The 23,517-nt window shown below is 48.7% G+C and overlaps 1 protein-coding gene and 1 long non-coding RNA gene across 2 annotated transcripts in view; one reads left to right on the top strand and one right to left on the bottom strand.

Moving 5' to 3' along the window:
* Positions 1–259: 259 nt before the first annotated feature.
* On the bottom strand, positions 260–5,514 carry LOC123811140. The gene is made up of 3 exons (XR_006784359.1): positions 5,398–5,514; positions 1,150–1,299; positions 260–423 (listed from the first exon to the last, which is right to left on the bottom strand). It is a non-coding gene; the product is annotated as an uncharacterized LOC123811140 (long non-coding RNA).
* A 9,588-nt stretch (positions 5,515–15,102) lies between these two features.
* ITPRID1 (ITPR interacting domain containing 1) overlaps positions 15,103–23,517 on the top strand; it is an 85,658-nt gene continuing 77,243 nt past the window's right edge. Inside the window, exon 1 of the mRNA XM_045826995.1 lies at positions 15,103–15,185. The gene's annotated coding sequence lies outside the window, so the exon portion shown is untranslated. The remainder of the gene's footprint in view (positions 15,186–23,517) is intronic.

The following is a 23,517-nucleotide window of genomic DNA, read 5'->3' as shown; positions in this document are numbered from 1 at the left end:
CTGCAGGGTGGACACCCCTGCTGCACGCTCCTTGCTGTGTCCTGTTGTCGGCACAGAAACTCCTGCCCCCGGGGTCCTGCACAGGCCATGGCAAAGCCCGAGATGCCAGCGGCCCCCTGGACTTATGCACAGTGCTCTAGGGGTTAGAAAGCACTTTCATACTCATCCTTTAACCCTGACCCTGCCCTGTGAGAGAGGTGTCTTTTGGTGTTGCTGTTTCTTACCTAAGGAAACCGAGACTCGGAGAGGTTGGGTCAAGTGCTGTGTGGGCTGTTCCCTACACCAGGATCGCGGAAGAGAGTGTAGGACTCTGCAGGCAAGCAGCCTGTCACAGGCTAGGAAAGCCCACGGATGGGAGGCCTGGAAGGGTCTTATGTAGCCGTTGGTGCGGGTTCATTCAGCCTCTGTCAGTTGATTAGGGACCTGGGTCAAGTAACAAAGACATAGATTTTGGACTCAGACCTAAATTTAAGGCCTTACCTTGGAACACATTTGCTTTTTGATTTTAAGAAAGTCCCTTGTCTGGGTCATGGTTTCCTGTCTCCTGCATGGTTTAACAAGACGTCTTCCAGAGGCCCTTGAGGACCATCCTGCCCTGAGTCGCATCATCAGTCAAGGGCACAACCGGGTACTGATGCTCAAGTTTGCCCTGTGACACGACAGCATTGACCATGGGGCTGGAAGTTCCCCAGGTCCTGAATCTCGTTTGCCCGCTCGGCCAACTTCAGTGACGTGCCAACCCATTGTTAGAAAACACGAGGGATGAGGAAGGGAAATGGGAAATGACACAATGTGCCCTTGACCTCCGGCAGGTGTGGAGTCTGAGCCTAGGGGGAGTAGGGGAAGCAAAAGATAGGAACTGAGGCAGGGCGTCCACCCATCTTCCTCCTGGTGAGAAATTTACCTTCACTAATCCAGGACTAGAGTCTGTGTGTTCCCAGTATGAGACTATTCCAAGATCCTTAGTGTGCCTACCCATCCCCCCACCTTCACTCTTAGGTGCTCTCACTAAGGGGAAAGAGAAATCTGAGAGTCCCTTTGATGCCGCCGCCCTGGGGACCCACAGGAAGCAAAGGGCAGGAGGCTCTCCTGCTGTTCCTGCCAGGCAGCAGTACACAGCCAGCTGTCCCTGAGGGGAGCAGCCCTCACCGCTGATGCGAGCACAAACGCCCGGGCTGCGTCCCGCGGTGACAGCGGGAAAGGAGTCCTTGCGGTTCCGGAGGGCGAGTGGACTTCGCAGTTAATCAAGCGGCCGAGCAGGCTCCGTAGTTAATCATGTCAGATACTGTGGCGTCAGCTCTCCTCGAAACAAAAGAAGGGCAGAGGTCGCCAGTGGTACCAGGCAAAAGGAATGGCAGGTGGAGAAATGTTTCAGCTACGAGTTACCATTTAAAAAAGAAACGCAAACATATGCTGGTTGTGGTTTTACCGTGGGTCAAGGTTACTTGAAACGTGCGTGGCAGTTATTCTGGTGAGGCAGAACCCGGCAGCGTTGAAGACCCGGGTTCGCCCTGAGAGAGAGAGGTGCCCCCACTGTCAGATGCTTGAAACAGGCGTCAGCCTCCTTGACAAGTGGAGTGATTCTCACTTCTAGTCATGTGTCCCGCAGAATAAGAACACATGGGTGACTGTTAGGGGGATACGTGGGGTGGATTCAAGCCACTGGGTGGCAGGGAGTGGGTGATCACTCCAAGGCTTGGATGATCTCATAGTGTTTAAACTGTGCAGTGAGCATGGCCATATAAGGAGAGGAAGACTTGTGCCCCCACTGCCTGTGAGGGCAATTGCTCAGTTAACAAGTGCACAGTAATACGTACGCATGCTTTTTAAACCCAGGGCCTGCGAGGTATTAGGCGTTGTGCTAAGAGAGCCACATATCATTTGAGGCCTAGCACGTACAGGTTGAACGGGGTACAGAACCTGTCCCCCGAATGTTGGCCCCTGCACACAGTATCCTCAGCCACTGCTCTCTTTATTTTAGGGCACTTGCTGGTGAGTAGATGTTAAACCAAGAAGCCAACTCACACAGTAGTAGCAAGTGTTGTTACTGGGCCCTCTATATTTTGGCAATAATTTCAATGCTGTAACACAAATGTTCAATATAGGAAGTGTTTGGGCACCTCGTAGAGGTTTGAGGGCGTGTGAGAGGTTTCCTTCAGCTCCTAGCCACTTGTTGGAGATCTGTGCATTTGGGAGGGTCAGCCAAGTTCGTTATCATATTTGAAAATGTTTTGCCAGACGTGAGTCTTCAGGGGAGAGGAGATGGGCTTGCTGCTGGGCACGTGAGTAAAATTATCATTTAATCCTCACAATGACACAGTGAAACTCATGTTATCACTTATATTCTTGTAGAAAAGGAAACTAAAGCTCAGAATGATTTCCCAACTTAACAGAGGTCACGTAGCAAGTAGCAGAATCTACTTTTAAATACAGGTCTCCAGCCCTGGCTGGTGTGGCTCAGTGGATTGAGCGTCAGCCTGCAAACCAAAGGGTGGCCGGTTCAATTCCCAGTCAGGGCACATGCCTGGGTTTGCTGGCCAGGTCCCCAGTAGGGGGCGCATGAGAGGAAACAACACATTGATATTTCTCTCCCTTTCTCCCTCCCATCCCCTGTCTACAAAAAAATAAATAAATAAAATAAATAAATACAGGTCTTCATAATTCCAAAGTTTCCTAATCTAGAAAGTTTGGGGAAAGTCAGGGAAGGTGTTCAGCCCATGTTTCTAAAGCTTGCTCTGGGAAAAGCTGCAGCCCCTGTGAGACACGCATGGCCTAGGAAGGTGGGAAACACCGCTTAGCCCGCCCTGCTGTTGGAGGCCTCCAGTGCACATTTTCAGTACAGACCCTAAGAATCCCTGCTATGAAAACTGTTGGCGCTTAATCAGTGTTTTCCAAATGCATTTGACCCCTGAGCCTCCCTCCACCAGCCATTTGTCCTTGTTATCGCCATTCAGGGAACTGTTCTTTGTTTCCACGTACTAACAATATAATTAACATTCTTTGGACCTCAACTCGTAATTTGTGAAACCCCAGTGTTCTCAGGAGAGAAGCAGAGTCGTATCAGAGACAGGCAGCCTTCAACACTGTGTGTGTGTGTGTGTGTGTGTGTGTGTGTGTGTGTGTTCACGAGAGAAGCAGAGAGAGAAATAGCACACCCGAGAGCCGCAAGGTGCCTAATTGGGAAGAGGGAGCCGGTGACTGCAGGTAAACAAATCCCGTCCCTTCGCTTCCTGTCCCCACCAGGGAGCTCGAGGACCGCTCCGCCTTTCCTTCTTACCCTTCATTACATGAATACGGCAAACGGGGATTTCATGGGGAGTAGTTCTGTCAGAGATTAGCCTGTTCTGCTGGTATTGGGGGGGGGGGGGTGGCAGAGAGAAGGAAACGAAGGCAGAGACGTGAGCCTACTTCGTGGCGTGGACGGATGACGCTGGGGTCCGGGCTGTGACAGAGTGCACCGGCCTCTCTTAGGAGAGCTGGCAGGGTGGGTGGCGAGGACCCAGCTTCTCCGAGCTGTGGCACATATGCCCCTGACCTCCAGCCTCTGACCTCTCTAGGGGCAGAGAGAGGGGCTGACAGGAAAGTCTGAGGACGTCCTCTGAGGAACGGGCAGAGCTCGGTGTCCTCCCGGGCACACGTTCTTCCCCCGTCCTGTGTCTCAGCTGGACAAGGCCGGGCTGGACGGCATGCGCAGCTTCCAGCAGGTTAGTTAATGCTCAAACCAGACGTGACGATCTGACCATCTTCACAGAGGGGCCTCTAGACATTGGTCTTTGTGGGATTCCTCAGAGCCCTGCCTGGCCAGCGGCCCCGCGCAGGCCCTCGAGCTGTGTACTAAAACACTCACAGAGACGTGGAATGAGAGAACCTCCAAAGCGTTAGACACTGAGATGTAGGAACAACTCATTGTCAGGATTTGGAATGTCTTGTCATTACAAAAAAACCCACAGATGGAATTATTTTAAGAAATAAAGAAGCACCAGTTGTGACCTGACCTGGTCTAATGTCATGGACCAGTGTCATTGAGGCAACAATGGATGTTTTCTCCCTTCCACGTCCTCTCCTCAGCCTTAAGAACAAGGCCCTGTATCCCTGAGAGAGCAGGGAGTCATCCCCCAGGTCTTCGCCTCCCACCGGCTTTGTTAACTCTCAGCAGGACTACAAACCCTAGAACTCAACTAGGCGACGGAGCGCAGGGCTTGGGCAGCGTGCATTCTGGGAAGTTCCATCCTGTAAAGAAAACAGTGAAGCCCAAGGCCGAGGCAGGAAAAAGTTTGCAGAGCACAGCAGGTGGGCATGACCAGATGTCCTGTGCTGTGTGGACTCGGAGCAGGAGAGAGGGAGGGCAGGGGAGCAGCAGGAGGAGGACACCCTGGTTAAAAGCTCGCTCGGGACCGGCCACGGATCCAGGAGATGGGCTCGCGAACCCGCCCTTGGACTTCAGATTTGAGAAGTGGAAACAGAGCAGGAAAGGGGCTCCTTTCACCCTGTCTGAAAATAAACGTGAGGAACCACTAGATCTCACTTTTCTTTCCGGGCGGACAATAACAGGAAGAACACAGCATGGGGACTGGGAGAGGAAATGACCGTCAAGTAGGAAATTTGGCATATCATTGGAGAAAATAAGGAAAGGGAAGTGATCCATTCATGATCCCAAAGAAAACTTGGGGAAGTAGTTTGGTGCATTCGGCGTCGAGCAGAAGGACACGGTCAGCATGACACATGAGCAGCAGCCACGCAGAGGGGTCAGACTGAGGGTGAAAGGTCGGACTCAAAGGAGGTACTACGGAATTTCCAAGAGTCACAAAACACTGTAGCAGCACTGAAGTCCACACTGAACGGGGGTTGAACTGAGGGGTAAAAAACATGTCAGTACATGGAAGACAACTTTGTGCACTTTTCCCAGAGTGCAGATGCAAGAGAAAAAAGAGGAGAACGAGGCCAAGCAAAAAAGATGGTGCGCACTGAAGACGAACGCAGACGACCAACTTGCAAGTGACTATTATTTCAGAGTGGAACCCTGCAGAAAGTAGAAGCGACATAGAATGAGAAGGAGAACATTTTCTGCGGATTCCTCCAAATGTAAAGTCAAAGAAATGACACATACACCTACCCAGACATTTGCATAAAGGCAAACAAATAGGATAAAGATAAAAATCAATTATGATCTGAGGAAGAAAAATAGATTTTCTACAAAGAAACACACATTAATTTAGCTCAGTTTCTCATCTATAAACTTAAATGCCAGTAGACAATAAGGCAGTGCTTTTTTCTTTCTCAATGAAGAGTGTTTCAGACCCAAGAATTTTAGACTCGGTCTATTGTGAGAAGGCCATAGAAATACATTTTCTGACAAATGAAAGGTCACAAAATACACTAATCACATAGTTATCTTACCTGATAAAATTATTTGAAGATCCAGTCCAATTAACCAAGAAGTGAAGCAAACTGCAGAGTTCAAGAGCTCATGAATGGAGGGCCATAATATAAAAGGAGTGAGTTTGCGTGCAGGCGGGGCTGTGTAACAATTCTCCGTCAGAGCACACACCCGTCAGAGCGCAGCCTGGACAGGTGCACTGATGCAGATGTGCGTCTGCAGGTATATGGCTGTGGGCGTGGATATAGATACACGGAGATATCCACGTATACAATTACAGGCAAGGTTATATATTACATGAATATACGAATAACCTAATTACTACAGGTGATATAAAATGTCACACATCCTTACAAGCTGAGAATCAAAAACCCCATGCCTGTAAAACATGCAGAAATCAACTATATGTTCCCTCACACAGACAGCGTCAAACTTTCCAAAGAAACAATGGTGCAAGCCCCAGGGTTTGATCCCTGGCTCCCTCCAATCACACGAGACTTGAATAACAAAAGGTTAATCTGTGAAAGGATCAGTAAACAGAAAAGCAAAGGTTTCAAATGAACCGGGCTGAGCTTTTGGATTTGGTGTTTCGGCTAAAGGGCTACCTGTGGGCGACTCTTCAGCCTGAGGCATGGGTGGGTCGGTGATGAAGAGGGTGTCACATTACCCACCTAAGGGAAAGCCAGTGGTGAGATTTGGAGAAGATAGGAATGTTTTCTTAATAGCTCTTATTACCAAGTGGCGTGTCACCCTTCAGATCGAATTGCTTTTGTGAGAAATATAAAGAGGAAATCTGACTCCAAACTAGTCAAAAACTTCCTGTGGAGAATGAGAGAAGCAGAAAACGTTTGCCAGATGGAGAATGTGCTCAGTCCCCAGCCACCCATCTCAGAAAGATCCAGGGTGGGGCTCTTCACGACTGAGGGCGATAGCCTCGCCAAGTCCCATTCTCCGCCTCCCCCTGGTTCTGCCTTGAACAAACTCACCTGAAGTAGTCATTGTTCTTTGCTTAGGTTGAAAAACCAGTTCTCCAGGACTGTAGAGTCTGCAGGAGGTCTGGGCCCTGACCTCTGGCTCTTCTCTAAGTAAGCCCTTCACGGTGGAGCTGCCTGCAGTGGGGTTGCAGGCTGGGGTCCTGGCAGGGGCTCCCGGGGCCCCCTGGCTGTGCTCCACCGGTGGTTTGGGGTGACTCTGCTTCCTTCCTTGGCTTGGGTGTCCATCTGTGTCCTGTGTCCTGTGTCCTCCGTCCTGGGCAGCGGGCTGTCCCTCCCTGGAGCACGATGGTTCAGGTACCATCTTAGTGGTTTGCAGTCCTCCTGGGGCACAAAGGTGGAACTCCTTGCAGTCTCCTGGAGTCGGGGTGGGCCATACCTTCAGTTCTTGAAACAATAGCTTTTCACATGCATTAACTACTAAGGTTATTAACTGTCACCTAAAACTGAAATGTCCCAGCTCTTGAGTTCCCCCGTCAAACTCTGTGTCCCAGCTCTGCTTCCACAAAGAGGGCCAGGTTGCCAACACTTGTGTTCCTACATGACTAGAAGGGAGGAGGGGACTCAGGAATGTCTCAGTACCTTTCAGCCAGGAGTTGTTCACTGCCATTCCTGCTCCTTTCAACAGACCAAGAGGGTATGGCAGAGGGGTCTACGATTCTTTAGTTGTAAAGAAATATTTTATTTAGCATCGCTACTTTGTGCAGAGGTTGTGGATTCATTCTGCTTTGGTGCAAGCAGGAAAGGAGCAAGGAAAGACTGCTGCACATGGGAAAAGCTTTCACAGGGACAACCCTAGGATGCTGAAAGTGTAACCGGAAAAGACACCAGCGTTTGGGCTGCCTGTCACTACCAAATCCAATAAGCAATGACAGCGATTGAATCTTTTATAGGCGCTTTATTCAGATGGCCGGCGATCCGAGAAGATGGCGGGTTCATACCCTAACAAACCATATTGCCTTCTCTTTCCTGGCCAGATCTTTTATAAGGGGGGTGGGGGAGGACAAACAAGGTACGGCTAGGGCTTGGAGATTCAGCAGTTGCAACATTAGCTATCTCCAAGGGGGAGGGGTAGTTGCCTGCTTCTTTCTAGTACGGATGTCTCCAGGCAGTAATCTTTAGCCAATGCCCCAGGTCAGCTGCTTTTCCCAGGTGCCAGGATGGGCCTTATCTGTAGTTTCTGAAACGAAAGCTTAACATACACATTACTTGCTAGATTTATGGCTATGTACCTTAAGCTAAAATTTTCCAAGTCTTAAGCCCCCTATCAAAAGCACAGGAATAGCCTCCTCCTCTAATTGGGCCGACATTTTTTCTCCTTCTCAGTGGAAACACGACACACTATCACCTGGCAGAGCTGCTCCCCGCCGGGCTGTGCTGGAACGACAGCATCCCAGCCGAATTCCACCTGTGCCGCAATGTTTGGCCGGTGGCCTAAACCACTTGGCCGCAGAGGATGGAAATTAGACTGTGAGTAACTGGTGTGATTCAGTCACCTCTAAATTGAGTGTAAGCAAAACTCCCATTGGCAGAGAGGTGGTGGTGCGGAGCGGGGCAGGCTGTAATAGTCATAGCACTTGTTTTCAGCCCCGAAGAGGAAACGAGTGCATGAACTTGAACCCAGTGACTCATCAGTAATTGAGAGATCAAGTACCGGGTTCAATCATGCAGTCTGGCCACGTTCAGGACTCACAGGCCCCCGAGCTGGGCTGCAGCACTCAGCACTCCGTGGGGCTCCTTCTCACAGTTAAACCTTCGGATGCCGGGCTGAGCTACCAGCACTCCATGCATCTGGACTGTTTTTAAAGCAGATGGATATCTGTTCATTTATTTTGCACCTCAAAACCACCTTACCCTGTGAGTTGGGCAGGTATGACACTGTTACCCCCATTTGCCAGATAAGGAAACTGAGGATCAGAAGGGTTTAGACAGCTCGCCAACGTCACAGAGCTGGTCAGTGGCTGCCCAGCTCTTAGGCCCACAGCAATCAAGTACAGTGTAAATGCATGGAGTCCCTCATGTGTTCCAGGTTCCTGGCTCCAACCCCGAGCCCTTCCTACCGTATCGGTATGTTATTCTCCGGCCCCACATCAGCGTCACTTCGAGTGTCCCTCGGGCTCCCGGGCACAGCCCTGGCCCTGCATTTCCCCCAGGCTGACGTTCGGGATGGTCAGCGTTGCCTCTGCCAGGTCTGGGAAGAGCTGCTGGCAAGCTCCCGAAGATGCTAGAAACCTGCTCTTTCTGAGGCTCCACCGACACGCACTGTGTCCCGAGGGCTCTGTGCCTTCCGACCTGTGCCCGCTGTGTCACCTGCAGAGCAGGGCCTGTGCGGAAGGGATTCTGTGTCTTTTCATCCAGAATGCAGTCTCCAAGGTAGGAGAGGCCCAATATGTGTTCATGAGAATGTTTAGTATTATTATAAAGATGTTATTGTGAAGGATAACAATAACAACAATCACAGGGCATTAGCAACACACTGTTCCCCAGACGCTTCTGTGTGGTTAGTTCACTCACGCCTCATGAAACGCCACGCAGGATGGAAAATTAACACAGCCAGTGGCCGCCTCCTGAAGCCCCAGCCAGGAGCTACCCCCGAGGACGGACGAAGACAAAGACAGCCCTCGCCGACCCACACAAACCACGAGCCACGTGTGGGCAACAGGAGGACGGACACCACAGGTGCTGAGTGGGCAGGGGAGGAAGTTCTGCATGTGCTCCCCCCGGACCCCCCCACTGCCCTGGGAAGACTGTGACCACCCTGTTATCTCTGACAGTCAAAGTCGGCACCTGCCCACAGCAGGGCTGGGGGATGCCTCGTCGGGGTGGGGTTGGAGGCAGGCCAAAGTCAGAGCTCATAGCCACAGAAATGTGACAACAGGACCAATGAGTAACTAAGCTTTTCCTCTTTAATCACTAACCTCCCCACCCCAAGGGGCTGGTCAGGCGATGACCAGTGAGAGAGAGAGAGAGAGAGAGAGAGAGCTGATGCTAAGATACAAATGCAGCCCCAGCTCTCCTGCCGAGGGGCATCCCTTCACCCCCACCCACTACCTAAACTCCTGGGGACACCAAGGAGCTGGATTTCAACTATTTCCCGCGGGTGCTTATCACCGGCTGAGATACCCACTGTGTCCACGAGAGCATGAGCCCAGGGAAAAATAGCAGGATAGCTACGGAGCAAACCGCACTGAGAGGAAGAATGCAATGTGCACAGCCCAGAACAGAGAAAGGAATGTTGATAGACCCTATCAGGCAAGACACCACCCCAACCAACGATCACACTTAGCATCGCCTGTGGTGGGACAAATCGACTTCATGGAACTCTGGAGATGCTGCAAGGACAAGATCACGCTTAGGTACCGTGTGCCAATATCATTCTCCTACACCAGTGTATTAGCTACGGCTCTTCAGGAAGCAGCACCAGTAGGATGTGCACACATGTGTGTGTGTGTGTGTGTATATCAGAGGACCCCTCTCCCTCCCTCCCTCCCTCCCTCCCGTTCTCTCTCAATGGACAGATATCTATAGAGGGATATGCGTATACATCTAGGAGTAGACAGAGAAAGAAACAGAGAAACAGACAAAAAATGATATATTAAAGAAATGGCACGATAAACAGGAGTAAGGAGAAGTGTACTGATTGGAGATTTTTTAATGAATGATATTCAGAAAGCTGGCTTACTGTATGCATGAAAAATAAGTTTGGGGGCATATTGTATACCCTATATGAGGGACCTCCCAAGATATAAAAGACCCGCATAAAAAAGTAAAGCTATAAAACAGAGGAAAGGAACCGTGATACCTATTTTAATCATTAGGCAGGGAAGTACTTCTTAAATAAGAATCCCAAAGCACAAACCATAAGGCAAAACTTGGATTGACAACATCAAAATTAAAGACCTCTGCTCAATGAGCGACTCTATAGATTACTCTAACATATGGGTGGCAGATTAGGAGAACATATTTGCAACTTTAAAAACCAACGAGGGATTACTCCAGAAAATACAAGGGACTTCTATGAATCAACGAGAAACAAAAATGAACACAACGAGAAACCAGACAAAGCTCATGACTATCCGATTTAAAGGAAGGAGAGCACGGAAGGACCACAGGTGCATGAAGAGATTCTCAGCCTTGTTAGTGGAAGTGTAACAGGAGAAACGAAAATCTCAACGATGCAGCCACGTCACTTCACACCTGTCCGAATGCCAATCAGATGACACCTAGAGGGGGCAGGCGCTTGGGAAATGGGATGTCTCCTGAACTGCGGGCGGGAGCATGGGCGATCCACCACCTTCCCGAGAGCGGCGCGGAGAAGCGGGGTGACCGCAGGAACGCACGAGCCCTCTAGAGCTGGCAGTGGCCTGGCCTGTGGTGAGCAGTGGGAACCCTGGTGCCATGGAGGGAAAACAGACAGAACAGCAGCCGCATCACGCAGTCCCGCCGTGGAGTAACATGCCCGTTGCTGTAACAAGGTGGCCCATTAGTGCTGATGATACCCACCCCCTCCCTCACCGCCACCCCAAACAGCAAAGGGCACCCCCGCCCAAGGCTCTGGGCTTCTCGGCTGTGGCATGGCTTTCACTCTGCGAGGCCAGCGGAGACCTGTAAACTTAGGGGGGGCCCCCTTGAGCTAAAAAAGAGACCCTGGAGGGCTGTGACCATTCAAACACCATGGATCCTTGATCTGAAGTATACCATTGTCACACAAACAAATCTAAGCTTAGCCATGTCTGGGTCGTCATTCTCACCAGTCCATGACTCTGGACCAGCCTTTGTAACTCTGTCTAGCTGACCCCGACCCTGAAGTCTGACTACTAGGTATACATCCCAGAAAAGCTTACATACAGGACATGAACGACATAAACAAGAATACTCATAGTTTCGTTGTGGGGAATGGGGTAGCACTGAAGCCCAACCGAGTGTCTTATCAACAGTGGAATGGGTAAGTAAAATAATTGATTGATTGAGTCTCATGTAATGAGTAGGAACTATACAGGTAAAGAAGTAAGGGGAAGTTTGGCCCCAAAGAAGCAGCAGCATCTGCACAGGTGTGATGTGTTGGAAAAAAAAATGAAGAAGACCTTTCAGGCACTTGAAACAATTACATGCTGAGAGCTGGGTGGTGTGGCCAGATCACCGCTTGCAGAGAGGCTAGACCGGAGTGAGGGGAACGAGAGGCGGGAAGACCAGCCAGGCGGCTGGCAGAGCTCAGGAGGATGCGCAGGCTTGAACAGGACTGGTGGTGGCGACCGAGAGGAAAGGGTGCATTTGAGAGGGGTGTAGGAAGAAGACTATGATGCAACTGAGGAAGGAGGGACACACCTGAAGTAATCCCATTGCTTCTGACTTAAAATATGAAGGGATGGTTGTCTCATTCATTGAGATCAGAAATACAAGGGAGTGTTAATTCTGGGGTTAGCAAGTGCAAGGCTATGAATAAAGATAATTAAGTCATTGGTTCTGTTCGGAATTTTCAAGTTCAGTGCACAGCAGAGCCACACAGACCAGTGGTATCACAGTGACAAGTACAAGGTGGTCACGGCCTCGGGGAGGGGAGGTTCGCTGCCCTGGGGGCACAGCCGTAGTAGTTCAGAGCGCAGGCTGGAGCTGGCCACCAGGGTTTGAATCTAGTTCTTCCTCTGACAGATGGTGTTCCTTGACCTTTCCACGTCTCGGGTTCTTCGTCTGCAAAATGGGAATCACGGCCATGCCTGTACCGCAGGGTTGACGGGGGATTTCATTAGGACAGAGCTGGGAATGCACATGGTGCTTCAGTAAACTGGTGCTAAGGCATCGAGGAGAGGTCTACACAGGAGACAGTCTGCAAGCCCTGCTCTGACAAAGGGCTTAGGTGTTCTTTTAAGCGGACCAACCACATACGTGTCAGACAGAAGGGAAGGTGCATAGGCAAAGTCATGGAGGCAGGTCAGAGCAGAGGATCTGGGGGGTTGACTAGCTCTGCGTGCCTGGAGGGTGCTGCCTATGTCCGATACGAGAGGCAGATGGTGCTGGAAAGGGCTGGGGCCCTGTGGAGCCCTGGGTTATTAAAGCATGCTCCGGGCCACGCTTTGTCATCCTCCTTTCCACCACTTACTGTCTCCTCTCCCTGGCACTCCCTCCCCTTTTTCTACTTTCTGCCCTGGTCTTGCAGATGACTACTCATGGGTCTATGCATTTGGCTAAGACTTTGACCCTCCCTATTCATGCCTGCCTCCTGTAACTGATCCCCAAACTGAAGCAAGTCATTCCATGTTGCTTAAACATGTCTCTAGTCCTTCCTGGATCTTACAGAAACAGATCTCACCTCCATCACCATATTGGACCCCACATCGCTCAGGACCTTACTCTTGAAAACTCGTCGCTCCTAAGACTTGACATTCTGCTTTATACTTCCAGATATGGCCCCTTCCTCTTGATCATAGGTGTATCTTTATGCCACTCACCCAGTCGGCCTCTGGTTATTAAGGCTTTTGGACTGACCTGTTCCAGAGTGTCCATCTGGGCTCTGGTGTGACATGGAGCAGCCCCGTACCCTGCTCTTGGTCTTTGGGGACAGTGAGGTTTATGCCTGCACCCCAGGGCCTCATCCTCTCTGACAGGTCACTGGAAACGTGAGATGCTGAGCGTGGGGCCGCACCGAAAATAAGATGGAAGCATCACTCCTTTCATGAACTGCAGTCCATAGCCTTCCTGGGAACAATAAAAAAATCAGTACGGTGAAAGGAATAAGTTGGGGACAGACAGACCATTTAAAAGGGATGTGAAACTTTAGGATGCTAAGCAGAGAAGGAGAGTCCAAGTGGCAGCAGGAATCAGAACCTGGGGAGACCAGGTGAGTGCGAGAGAGGTCAAGGGCAAGGTGGAAGGAAACAAGCCTGTTTTTATTAAGTGGAGACTGGCCACGGCATTGGAGGAAAGCCAGGGAAGACGGCACTGGGCCATCTAAAGTCACTGGGGCATTATGGGAAATGGTCAGGAGTTCCCCGAGCCCATCCCAACAATTTACTGACTGTGGACAACTCCCTTTTAAGAAAATGTGCTGAAGGCAATATAACATGGCATTAAGAGTGTTCAGACTTGGAGACAGAAGCACGCATTGCAGTTACAGGCATGTGACCTCGCACAATGTAAGCTGCCTTTCTGAGTCTTAGCCTCTTATGTGTTAAGTGTAGGAGGGGGAAAAGCCAACTTTCCTGCCCTTCGACCCAACGGGTCTTTAGAAACAAAGTAAAGTAATGGGTGTGAAAGCACCTCACAAGGTCAGTGCTAAGGGAGCACATTAGATCATTAATGTGACTCCAGTGGGGGAAGAAATGCTAACAGTCAAGTGGACCTGCTGTTTCAAGGGGTTGCTGTTCCGTGGGAACAGGGAAACACCGAAGGCGGGGGGCTGACCTGGGGGTAGGATTACCAACTCATTCCACCTTCCTTTCAGGGTTCTGATGGCAATGAACTTGCCAAGTTTCAACCACAAGACCATATGTTTCCTAGATCATGTGGGGAAATGTGGTTTATTCTGATTACTTGTTTGTACTAACATTCTTAGTGCAGGGCTTCGTTTATTACGCTGGCCCCAATTCAATCTGTCAGGAGGCCTCACAGCACAGGAATGTGTAAACATACTCTTAACTGCAAGTGATTTTTTAAAAAATCAGGAGAACCCCAAGCTCACTCCTTCCTCGCAGACCATGTTGGAAGTGACCTTGGACCCCACTCAGAGTGGCGTTCATGCTGATCGCAGTCCTGACCCTTTGTAAAGTGTCGAAGGTCCTTCTGAAGTGTCGACAGGACATTCACGTGCATCAACGACAGCTTTCGTGTTGAACATACCCTGATTATTCTAATTAGGTGGCGTTGGTATTCAGTGTCCCGATTCAAACCTGGTCATTTCACCAGTCAGACCCCCGTTTCCTGAGCACGTGACTAAGCTAACTAAACTAACACTGAGCTGCTCCCCCAGCGCTTCTCCCTCGCAACCACAAAGAATGTGCTGAGTTCAGTCATCCCCGTGCAGACTCGTTCCCGTACCCAGATTCCTGACGATCGCTTTCTGAGTGGCGCGTGGGCCCACCAGGTGAGGCTTCCTGCCTCTCCAGCCTCCGCTCTCCCTTTGCTCCCACCGTGCCCCCTGTTTCAGCCACGCAGGTGACGCTGGTGCTCCCAGAATGCGTCGTCCTGTCCCTCAGCCTGTGCCCTCGTGCACGCTGCTCTCTGCTTCCCCCACCTCCCCGTGGCCTCGAGCCTAGCTCACCTCTCACTCCTCAGGTGAGGCCCCCCCCGCCCCGCCCCCGGCACACAAGCCTCAGCACTCAGAGCAGGTGTGGTCTCCCTGGAGAAGCCTTCCCAGACCCCCACCAGGTAATAGTGCCCTGTCCCTGCGTGTCCTCCATCCTCCACTGTGCGTGTTACTGCTTGCGGCTCCCCAAGGCTGCAGGCTCCCCGTGGAGTGGAGAGCCATCCGACCCTCTTCACACGCCTTTATCCCAGCCCGGACTCGGGCGCAAGGTGGACGCCCACAAATCTGCTGGGGCTCCTGAATCCAGGAAGTCTCAGGGCCCTGTTTTGAATATTTCCTAACACAAAAAAAGATCAGGAGAACAGGTTTTCCTTAGGACAAGGGGGTGTGGATTATGAAAATGTTATGCGAGATTAATCAAATGCCACACTGCGACCTGCAGGAACCGCCCAGGTGCACAGCCAGCCCGACTCAGAAGCAGAGCTTCGGCTGCAGGTGGATGGATGGAGGCCGCCGACGGTCAGCTTTCTTAGAGCACGGACTTAGCTGGCTCCCGAGCTGCGCGCCACTGAGGGAGGTACGATGGTTTACTGAGACCTTTTCTTTGTGCCAGGGCAGCCCCAGGGTTCCCCCCGGCACCCCATACCTGAAGGTCTGCTTCCTGCCTCCCTCGTCCCATGTGGGAGAACCTTGCGACTGAAACTAAGCTAACAGGTTCGGGTTGAGTGCAGGTAATACTGGTGAGGTGATACTGGCGAGACTTCGGTGGTTGCCACAGAAAGGTGTTACATGCTCTTGATGCTGAAGGGGTTGAAAAGTTCACCGAGGACCAGACCAAAGGAGAATTAAATCTGAGTCTCTCTGTGGATGGGACAGATAAAAAAATAATTAAAGTCGTAGCTTAGAATAGACAGATTAGTGTTGTGGTCATGAGAGCTAGCTGCTTCAAGAGGGAGGGGGTGGGGGGACAGAGAAAGAGAGAGACGCCAGGAGGTAGGAGCTGCTTAGAAGTGTCGTGCTGCATTTCTGGCTTCCAGATGGTGATGTTTTTTTGTGTGAGGATGTCATTCAGAACAATGTTCAGAATGCCATAATTACAGTGGTATTTTGGTACTTCATCTTGAACAGATATAAGTTGTCACAATGAAATGTGCCAAATACTAATAAAATTGAATGTTCCAATCAGACAATGGAGCATAGTTACACAATTTCTTATATATTTATGTATACACACACACACATATATATACATATATATGTCTTTGTGTCTAACTGTCTGTCTGCCTGCCCCCCTGTAGAATAAAAGCAGTTGTAGTTTCAGTGGATACTCTGCCTAAGTCAGCCCAGGCCCCCCTCCCCCGGTTCTGCTGTGAGGCAGGCCCCTTTAATCGCCTCCCCTGGGGAGCTGGCAGGAGAGAGAGAGAGGCGCTCTGTGATTCCCTGACCCTGTTTGGTGACGTGCAGCTGAGTAGCGACGTGACTGGACGGCTTCCCCAGCTCCTCCAAGACAAAGGTCAAGAAGTGAGGGAGTTCGAGAGAGAGAAAAGATTGGTTTTTGTTTGTTTGTTTGTTTGTTTGTTTTTTCAGAAAATTAGAGTAGGGCTGCCGTTTCATTCCCTTTTGGTGCTTCTCCACTAATTAACACGCGGAGTGGTAAATGCAGTGCAGGGAACACTCTACTTTCTGCAGCAACTGTCCAGAGGGAACTAGAGAGAGACATTATGGTGGTCAGACTTAGCATAATCATTTTTAAAAAAGCAACTTCAGTTTTCTTATTGACTTTGATCTATTCCATCAAGCGGGTAAGCTAAGTCCTAAGACTGCACATTCCCCCCCAGGAGGACCAGTAAGGTGAAGTAGCAGAGAAAGGTCTTTTGTCGTTGTCATTGCTGGTAATAATGCAGCCCAAGAACTTGACGATACATCTTCGATTGCTCTACCTCTAAAAACTTTCTTCATCCACCCTCTGTTATCTTCCTTATTTCACACAGTGTCAAAGCTTTTTGTTTATGATTCTGCCTCTATCCAGAAAAGAGAGCTCTTTAGTTCAGGGAAAATATCTTATTTTTTGTGTCTGTAGCACCTAGAAGGCGAGCCCAGAGATGCTGCTCAGGAAATCCTTGTTGAGGTGCAATTCGAATGAATGCACTGGAGTCCAGGTTCAAAACCTAGCCTAGATTCTCTTCGTGAGCGCTAGACCTATGTATCCAGACCGCCAACCTCATTATTATTATTGCCGTCGTTGCACAGGCCGTCACCACAGGACACCTCATGGTGACCTTGCTGAGTGTGCTGGCCATTTCTCAGGCGTTGCTGCAGTGACCCCCACGATAACTCTCCGAGGAGAGCATCTGTAAAACAAGTGCCTGCATTGTACTGCTGAGAGCACGAGTCTCAGGAATCGAGACTTGCCCAGCGTCTCACAGGGGGTTGAGTGTTAGAGCCAGAGCAGGAACTAAGAGACTGTGGCACTAAACCCTAAGCGGTTCAGGACTTGGACACGTGGGATGGAAACATTCTTTGTGCATAGGCGCGGGTGGCTATGTGGTTGGTGTATTACAGTGTGTTTACCAGTGTTCTTGGCCTCGATCCAATAGATACTAGTAGCATTCTCCACCCTACCGTGACAACCAAAAATGTCTCCCAGCAAGACCAGAAGTCAGTCCCCTTGGGGGCAAAATCAGCTGCAGTTAAGAATCAGTGATCTAGCCCTGGCTGGCGTAGCTCAGTGGACAGAGCGCGGGCTGCAAACCAAAGTGTCACAGGTTCGATTCCCAGTCAGGGTACGTGCCTGGGTTGTAGGCCATGACCCCCAGCAACTGCACATTGATATTTCCCTCTCTCTCTCTATCTCCCTCCCTTCCCTCTCTAAAAATAAATAAATGAAATCTTTAAAAAAAGAGTTTAAAAGAATCAGTGATCTAACAGCAGGCACAGTGTGGTAAGTACTGTGGCATAAGCATAAGCAAAAGAAGGGTAAAATAGGGGGGTCCCCTTCATGGTGAAGGTAGAATTTGATTTGGATCTTTATTGTAGAAAGATTGAATTGACTGAGCAAGGTTTATTGTGATGAGTGAATACCAAATACGCGTTGAGCATGTGTGATGTGTCAAATTTAACTCTAAGGAAAAACATATAATAAGCATTGTTAAATGTTTTCCTAAAATGAAACACCATCTTAACCACCATCGGGTGGAACATAGAGCTATTTGGGGTCACTTAATCTCAGGATGTTCACTCTGCATCACATTACCTACTGAAGATCACTCGGGAAAGGATCATGTCCCGTTTATTTTTGTAGCTTCCTAACCTGTGTCTGTCAGCCCCAGTCATCATCTAATTGTGCTGTACACAGAGTCGGTGTTTTCTGGCCAGTTTCTGGCTCGTTGGGAATGTTCAAAAAACTATAGAGCTTGATCGTCTTTGTGAGAAGGTGGAAGGAAGGAATGCCCTTTGGCTCTTGTCTCTGTGTCGTCAGGGCTGTGGGCCCTTCATAGAAGCTCCTCAACAGGCCACAGCCAGTCCTCTGACTTAACCTGATGAAGCCAGAACAACTGGGCTAAATCTACTTCGATTCGAATCATTGAAAAACCAGGAAAGATTCTGACAGCTCTGAAAAATATGCTCTCCCTCCCCGAACTAACCATTTGGAATGTGTAAGAGCTGTTGGTATACTCTTTTCTGAGAACATTTATTATTGTTAGGAATGTGGATTTCAGAATGGGATAGGCCTAGTGTTACCTGGGCCCTGGCTCTGTTTATGGTGACTTATGTAATACCTGTGAACCTCAGTCTCCTTGTTTATAAAATGGGGATGAAAATAATTCCCACTGGCACCCTTCAGAAGGCTACTTCACACAAAGGGGATTATAAGTGAACTCAGTTATTTGGGAAGATACTTAAACTGTGCCTCTTCTTTTAGCCTGTTTTCCCAGGATGACCCTTTAGTAGTAGAAGCATTATGCAGGGATTTCTTAGACCTTAGTTCTAGCCTAATGTACCAAAAATTTATTTTGTGATACTGTCACAATCATTTAGCTTTTCTGGGTCTCACCTACCTTATGTCTGCCATCGTGTTATAGGTAGTGTTGTGTACATCCACAAGGACCAAGGTAACGGGCATGATTTACATATTGAAAACATGGAAAGTGAATGGTGTCTCTTTTCCAGTCTCACTTCGGTCCTGCCCTCACCTCCCTACTGACTGGGGCATCTCTCCCTTTCAGTCCCTTCCTTCTCCCTGACTCTTTGACTAACTGGTGTTCTCATTTAGGATCAACCTTAGACTGTATATGTTCCAGGATGCTTTTTTCTTTTTTTAAATATGTTTTATTCATTTTGCTATTACAGTTATCCCAATTTTCCCCCTTTGCCCCCCCTCTGCCTGGTACCCCATTCCCTCCAACAGTCCCCTCTCTTAGTTCATGTCCATGGGTCGTACATGTAAGTTCTTTGGCTTCACTATTTCCTGTATTGTTCTTAACCTCCCCCTGTCTGTTTTGTACCTACCAATTATGCTTCTTAATCCCTGTACCTTTTTCCCGTTTTCCCCATTCCCCCTCCCAGCTGTTAACCCTCCATGTGGTCTCCATTTCTGTGATTCTGTTCCTGTTCTAGTTGTTTGCTTAGTTTGTTTTTCAGGTTCAGTTGTTGATAGTTGTACATTTGTGGCCATTTTAGTGTTCATGGTTTTGATCATCTTCTTTTTCTTAAATAAGTCCCTTTAACATTTCGTATAATAATGGCTTGGTGATGATGAACTCCTTTAGTTTTACCTTGTCTGCCCTTCTATGCTAAATGATAGCTTTGCTGGATAGAGTCATCTAAGTTGTAGGCCCTTGGTTTTCATCACTTTGAATACTTCTTGCCCATCCCTTCTAGTCTGCAAAATGTATTTTGAGAAATCTTCTGACAGTCTTATGGGAACTCCTTCATAGGTAACTATCAGCTTTTCTCTTGCTGCTTTAAAGATTCTCTCTTTATCTTTAACCTTTGGCATTTTAATTATGTGTGTTGCTGTGGTCTTCTTTGGGTGCAACTTGTTTGGGATTCTCTATGCTTCCTGGACTTGTATGTCTGTTTCCTTTGCCAAATTAGAAAAATTTTTCTTTATTTTTTCAAATAAGTTTTCAATTTGTTGCTCTTCCTCTTCTGGCACCCGTATGATTCTGATGTTGGTACATTTGGAGATGATCCAGAGGTTCTTTATTCTCCTCACTTTTTTTGAGTTCTTTTTTCTTCTTGCTGTTCTGATTAAATGCTTTTTTATTCCTTTTTTCCAAACCATTGATTTGAATCTCAGCTTCATCCTCTCCCTTCATACTCAGCATCATACTGCTGGTTCCCTGTGGGTTTTTGCTCATTTCACTGAATGCAGCCTTCATTGCTGCCTGGGTCTTTTTTATGCTGTTGCAGTACCCAGTGAGTACCTGGAGCTTCCTGATCACCAGTGGTTTCAACTGTGCATCTGATAGGTTGCTTATGTCCATTTCATTTAGTTCTTTCCAGGAGTTTTGCTCTGTTCTTTCATTTGGGCCATGTTTCTTTCTCTTCTCAATTTGGCAGCCTCCCTGTGTTTGTTTCTGTGTATTAGGTAGAGCTGCTTTGACTTCTTTTCAAATTTTCAAAACTAGGCTGAGAGCTCTTCCTGTGAGCTCCCATAGAATGCTCTCCTCCCCCACTCCAAAACACTCAGTAACACTATTGTCACCTTGATTTACTTTATTGCCTTCTTCCTTAGTGAACTACTTCAACTTTCTATGGTTTTTTTTAAAAGGTTTTATATATTTATCTTTAGAGAGATGGGAAGGGAGGGAGAAAGAGAGGGAGAGAAACATCAATGTGTGGTTTCCTGTCATGTGCCCCCTACAGGGGACCTAGCCCGCAACCCAGGTGTGTGCCCTGACTGGGAATTGAACCAGCAACCCTTTGGTTTGCAGGCCAGCGCTCAATCCGCTGAGTCACACCAGCCAGGGCTCAACTTTCTTTTAAGTATCTCTTTGTCACTAAGGAGGATGTTCTTGTGTGTGGTGGAGACAGACCTGCAAGGGAGTGTTCTGCGTGGAATACTGTTCTTAGCATAACAGGGCACTGGCTGTCAATTGTCCATTGCGCCAGATTTTGAGATATATAATACCTTTTTTAATTTTCATGCAGAAAGCTTTTTAAAAATATATTCAGTGATGCGCACATTATTTTTCTAAATTATCTATGTCTTTGAAGAGGAACTGATTTCCCCTAAACCATTCTAATAGAAACTGGGTTTATATAGGGTCCTGTTCTCCTGATTTCTAATGCAGATTTCAATGCATTGTGTTCTACAACATCCCAATAAATAAACTACATAAATAAATTTATGTATAACCAATAGGCAATTAAAATATGAGTAATTGAGGGTTTCTTTGTGAATGTAATTGCATTTCTATTTTTATTAATAATCACCTTTATGAAAATCATTTGAAATGAAAGCTGTTAAATAGAAACTTCATTTTCCAAGTGTAGCTCTGAACACGGTTTTTCATTAAAATATGCTCTGTCAGTGAGCCTTTGCCTGAGACCACGCCTCCCGGTGGCCGGTGGCTGGTGCGAAGGCCCCAGGCTCCTGAGGGCCTCAGGAGCCGGGAGGAAAAGGAGGCTGGGTTGTCAGCTCAGGCCTGGAGACACTCCTAGGCTTCCGAGAGGAGACATCTCAGATACTGGTGGTGGAGCGGGAGGAATTCTAAAAAACAGGGAACTCTCCAAGGGCAGGTTCAGGGCCAGTGCAGAGGGCCGTTCTAGTCCCGCCGACGGGCACCAGCACCTCTGCAGAGACACCTCAGCAGCTGTCACAGAGGGAGAGGGAGGATCTGGGAAGGCCCTTTGCCCTCAGTCGCCTGGGAGACAACCTCAGCACTTCTTTTTATATGTCGGGGGTTCCTGTTTGTTTGAAGTTAAATATCCTCTGAAATGCACAAGGTCCCATCATTTCCAATTCTAGTAATGCAGTGTATAAAAATGAAGGGTGTTGCTGGCATGCATGACTCAAGAATGTAATCATTATTAGGTATTGATTTGCTATTATGTCCTTTACAAGGATGCAGGCTGAATGTGACTGTGAAATTTAATGTTGAAACAGTGAGGGTCATCATGTGCTTATTTTCCTGTCTCAAGTGAAATTGTCTGAATCTTTCATCTGAACTAGTTCACAGATATTGAAATTTCACGGAGGATAGGACTGACTGTTAGCCCTTCCGTTTGGTGCCTTTTTTCTGTGTTCGGGAGTATGCGTGTGTATCTATCTATGTTTTGCTCCCTCTGAACTTGCCAGAAGTTCCTGCAAATCGATCTCTCCACCCAGAACGTCAAGTTCTGCCGTCCCTGGTTCCAGCCCTGGTTTGCAATGCAAATCATCGAGGCTGGTGACACGCAGCACCATAACCATGGTAACCAAATGAAGACAAGTTCCTTCTACTTCCTCCACTAAGTACTTTTCAGGCCTGCATTCACAGCGGAGGCCTCTGCAGGCAGGTCAGAGGGCATGGAAGAAAAGCAGAGGGTCCACAGAAATAGAAACTCCACCGGAGCCATTGTGTCCGTTCCCCACACACCCTTCCCCTGAGTCCCGGGCCTGGCCCTCGCAACGCCCGCCACTTCTAACCTTTCTTGTGACTTTCTCTCTTTGGAGGGCTGTGTACAGAGAATGACTCTGTTATCCTCAACTTGACCATGGATTTTGGCAAGGAGACTGTCCTGGCTCTCTATGACTAACTTCTAAGTAAGAGCAGATGGAAACCTGGGTTTCAGTGCTGTGGTCCCAAGGACGTCTCAGTGTCAGCAGCTGCGCCGCGCAGGCAAACGGGACGGCGTCCAAGACCTCTGCAGGCGCCTGGAGAACCAGCTCCGAGGGCCACTCCTCCACGGAGGCGCCTTGATTCCGGCCTCCTCGCGCTCACCATTTGTGTGCATTTCCAGCCCGTGGGGGAGGGAACATTAGTTCTCTGCTCTCGTTTTCTCTCAGTTGGAATGAAAGGGCAGCTCTGGCACGTTCTGGGACTTTCTCACCTGCCGCTGTGTGACCGGGTGAGTCCTAGGAAGGAAGACTGTTAGCAGTAAGGAATGCAGCTGATGGTCGTGCATTCAGGGATGACCTCAGCACCCCGTGCTCCCCGGCCTGGCCGGTGCCCTGAGCTCGGGAAGGTCTGAAGCACCGGGAAGGGGGCGGGGCCAGGCCCCGAACTGTCAGCTTCTTTCTCTTACGTTCTGAGCACTCCCTCAAGCAGGTGTCCGAGGAAGGACGCAGAAATTGTATTTTTCTTCTTTTTGTAGTTATTCTTTGTAGCTTGGGACTTCTGTGTCATGTTTACTGATAACTTTTTCCCTTACTATCGGAGAGAGGTCTGATCATTAAGATGAAGCGAAACGGTTAAACTCTTTAGTGTTTAACTAATCGGTGAATTCACTACGGATAAAAACTGAGCTTTGGGGCCCTGTGGGTGTTTTAGAGCAGGTGGAACCTGCTACCGAAACGAAAACTCCGTTCGAAAGAGTGGAGAAAACCAGGCTTTCTCTTTGAAAGAGTGGGGGTAGGCTTGCCAGATGAGGAAAAGACTCCCAGCTACGTTTGAATTTTAGATGAACAGCAATATTTTTGTAATAAATATGTCCCAGATAATGGGCCATACTTATGTCAAAATTTTTGCATTTTCGATCTGAAATTCAAATGTGACTCCATGTCCTGTATTATTAGTTGCTAGCCCATGCAACTGGATTTAGGGATGAAAGTTGGAGAAGGTTTTAAGAAAATACAAGAGCATCCACTTTTCTCATTATAAACCGTTCACTGTAATTTTCCACGGAAAAATCACCTGATTATCATCGTCTTATTATACCTTATTAGGAATTATTCAATATCGGGGCTAAAACCTTAAGAG

The sequence above is a fragment of the Phyllostomus hastatus genome, unplaced genomic scaffold, assembly GCF_019186645.2.
Source record: "Phyllostomus hastatus isolate PE091 unplaced genomic scaffold, TTU_PhHast_1.1 phas_scaffold_78, whole genome shotgun sequence".
Taxonomy (NCBI): Eukaryota; Metazoa; Chordata; class Mammalia; order Chiroptera; family Phyllostomidae; genus Phyllostomus; species Phyllostomus hastatus.
Note: the sequence above shows the minus strand (reverse complement) of the source record. Positions and strands in the feature narration are given on the sequence as shown.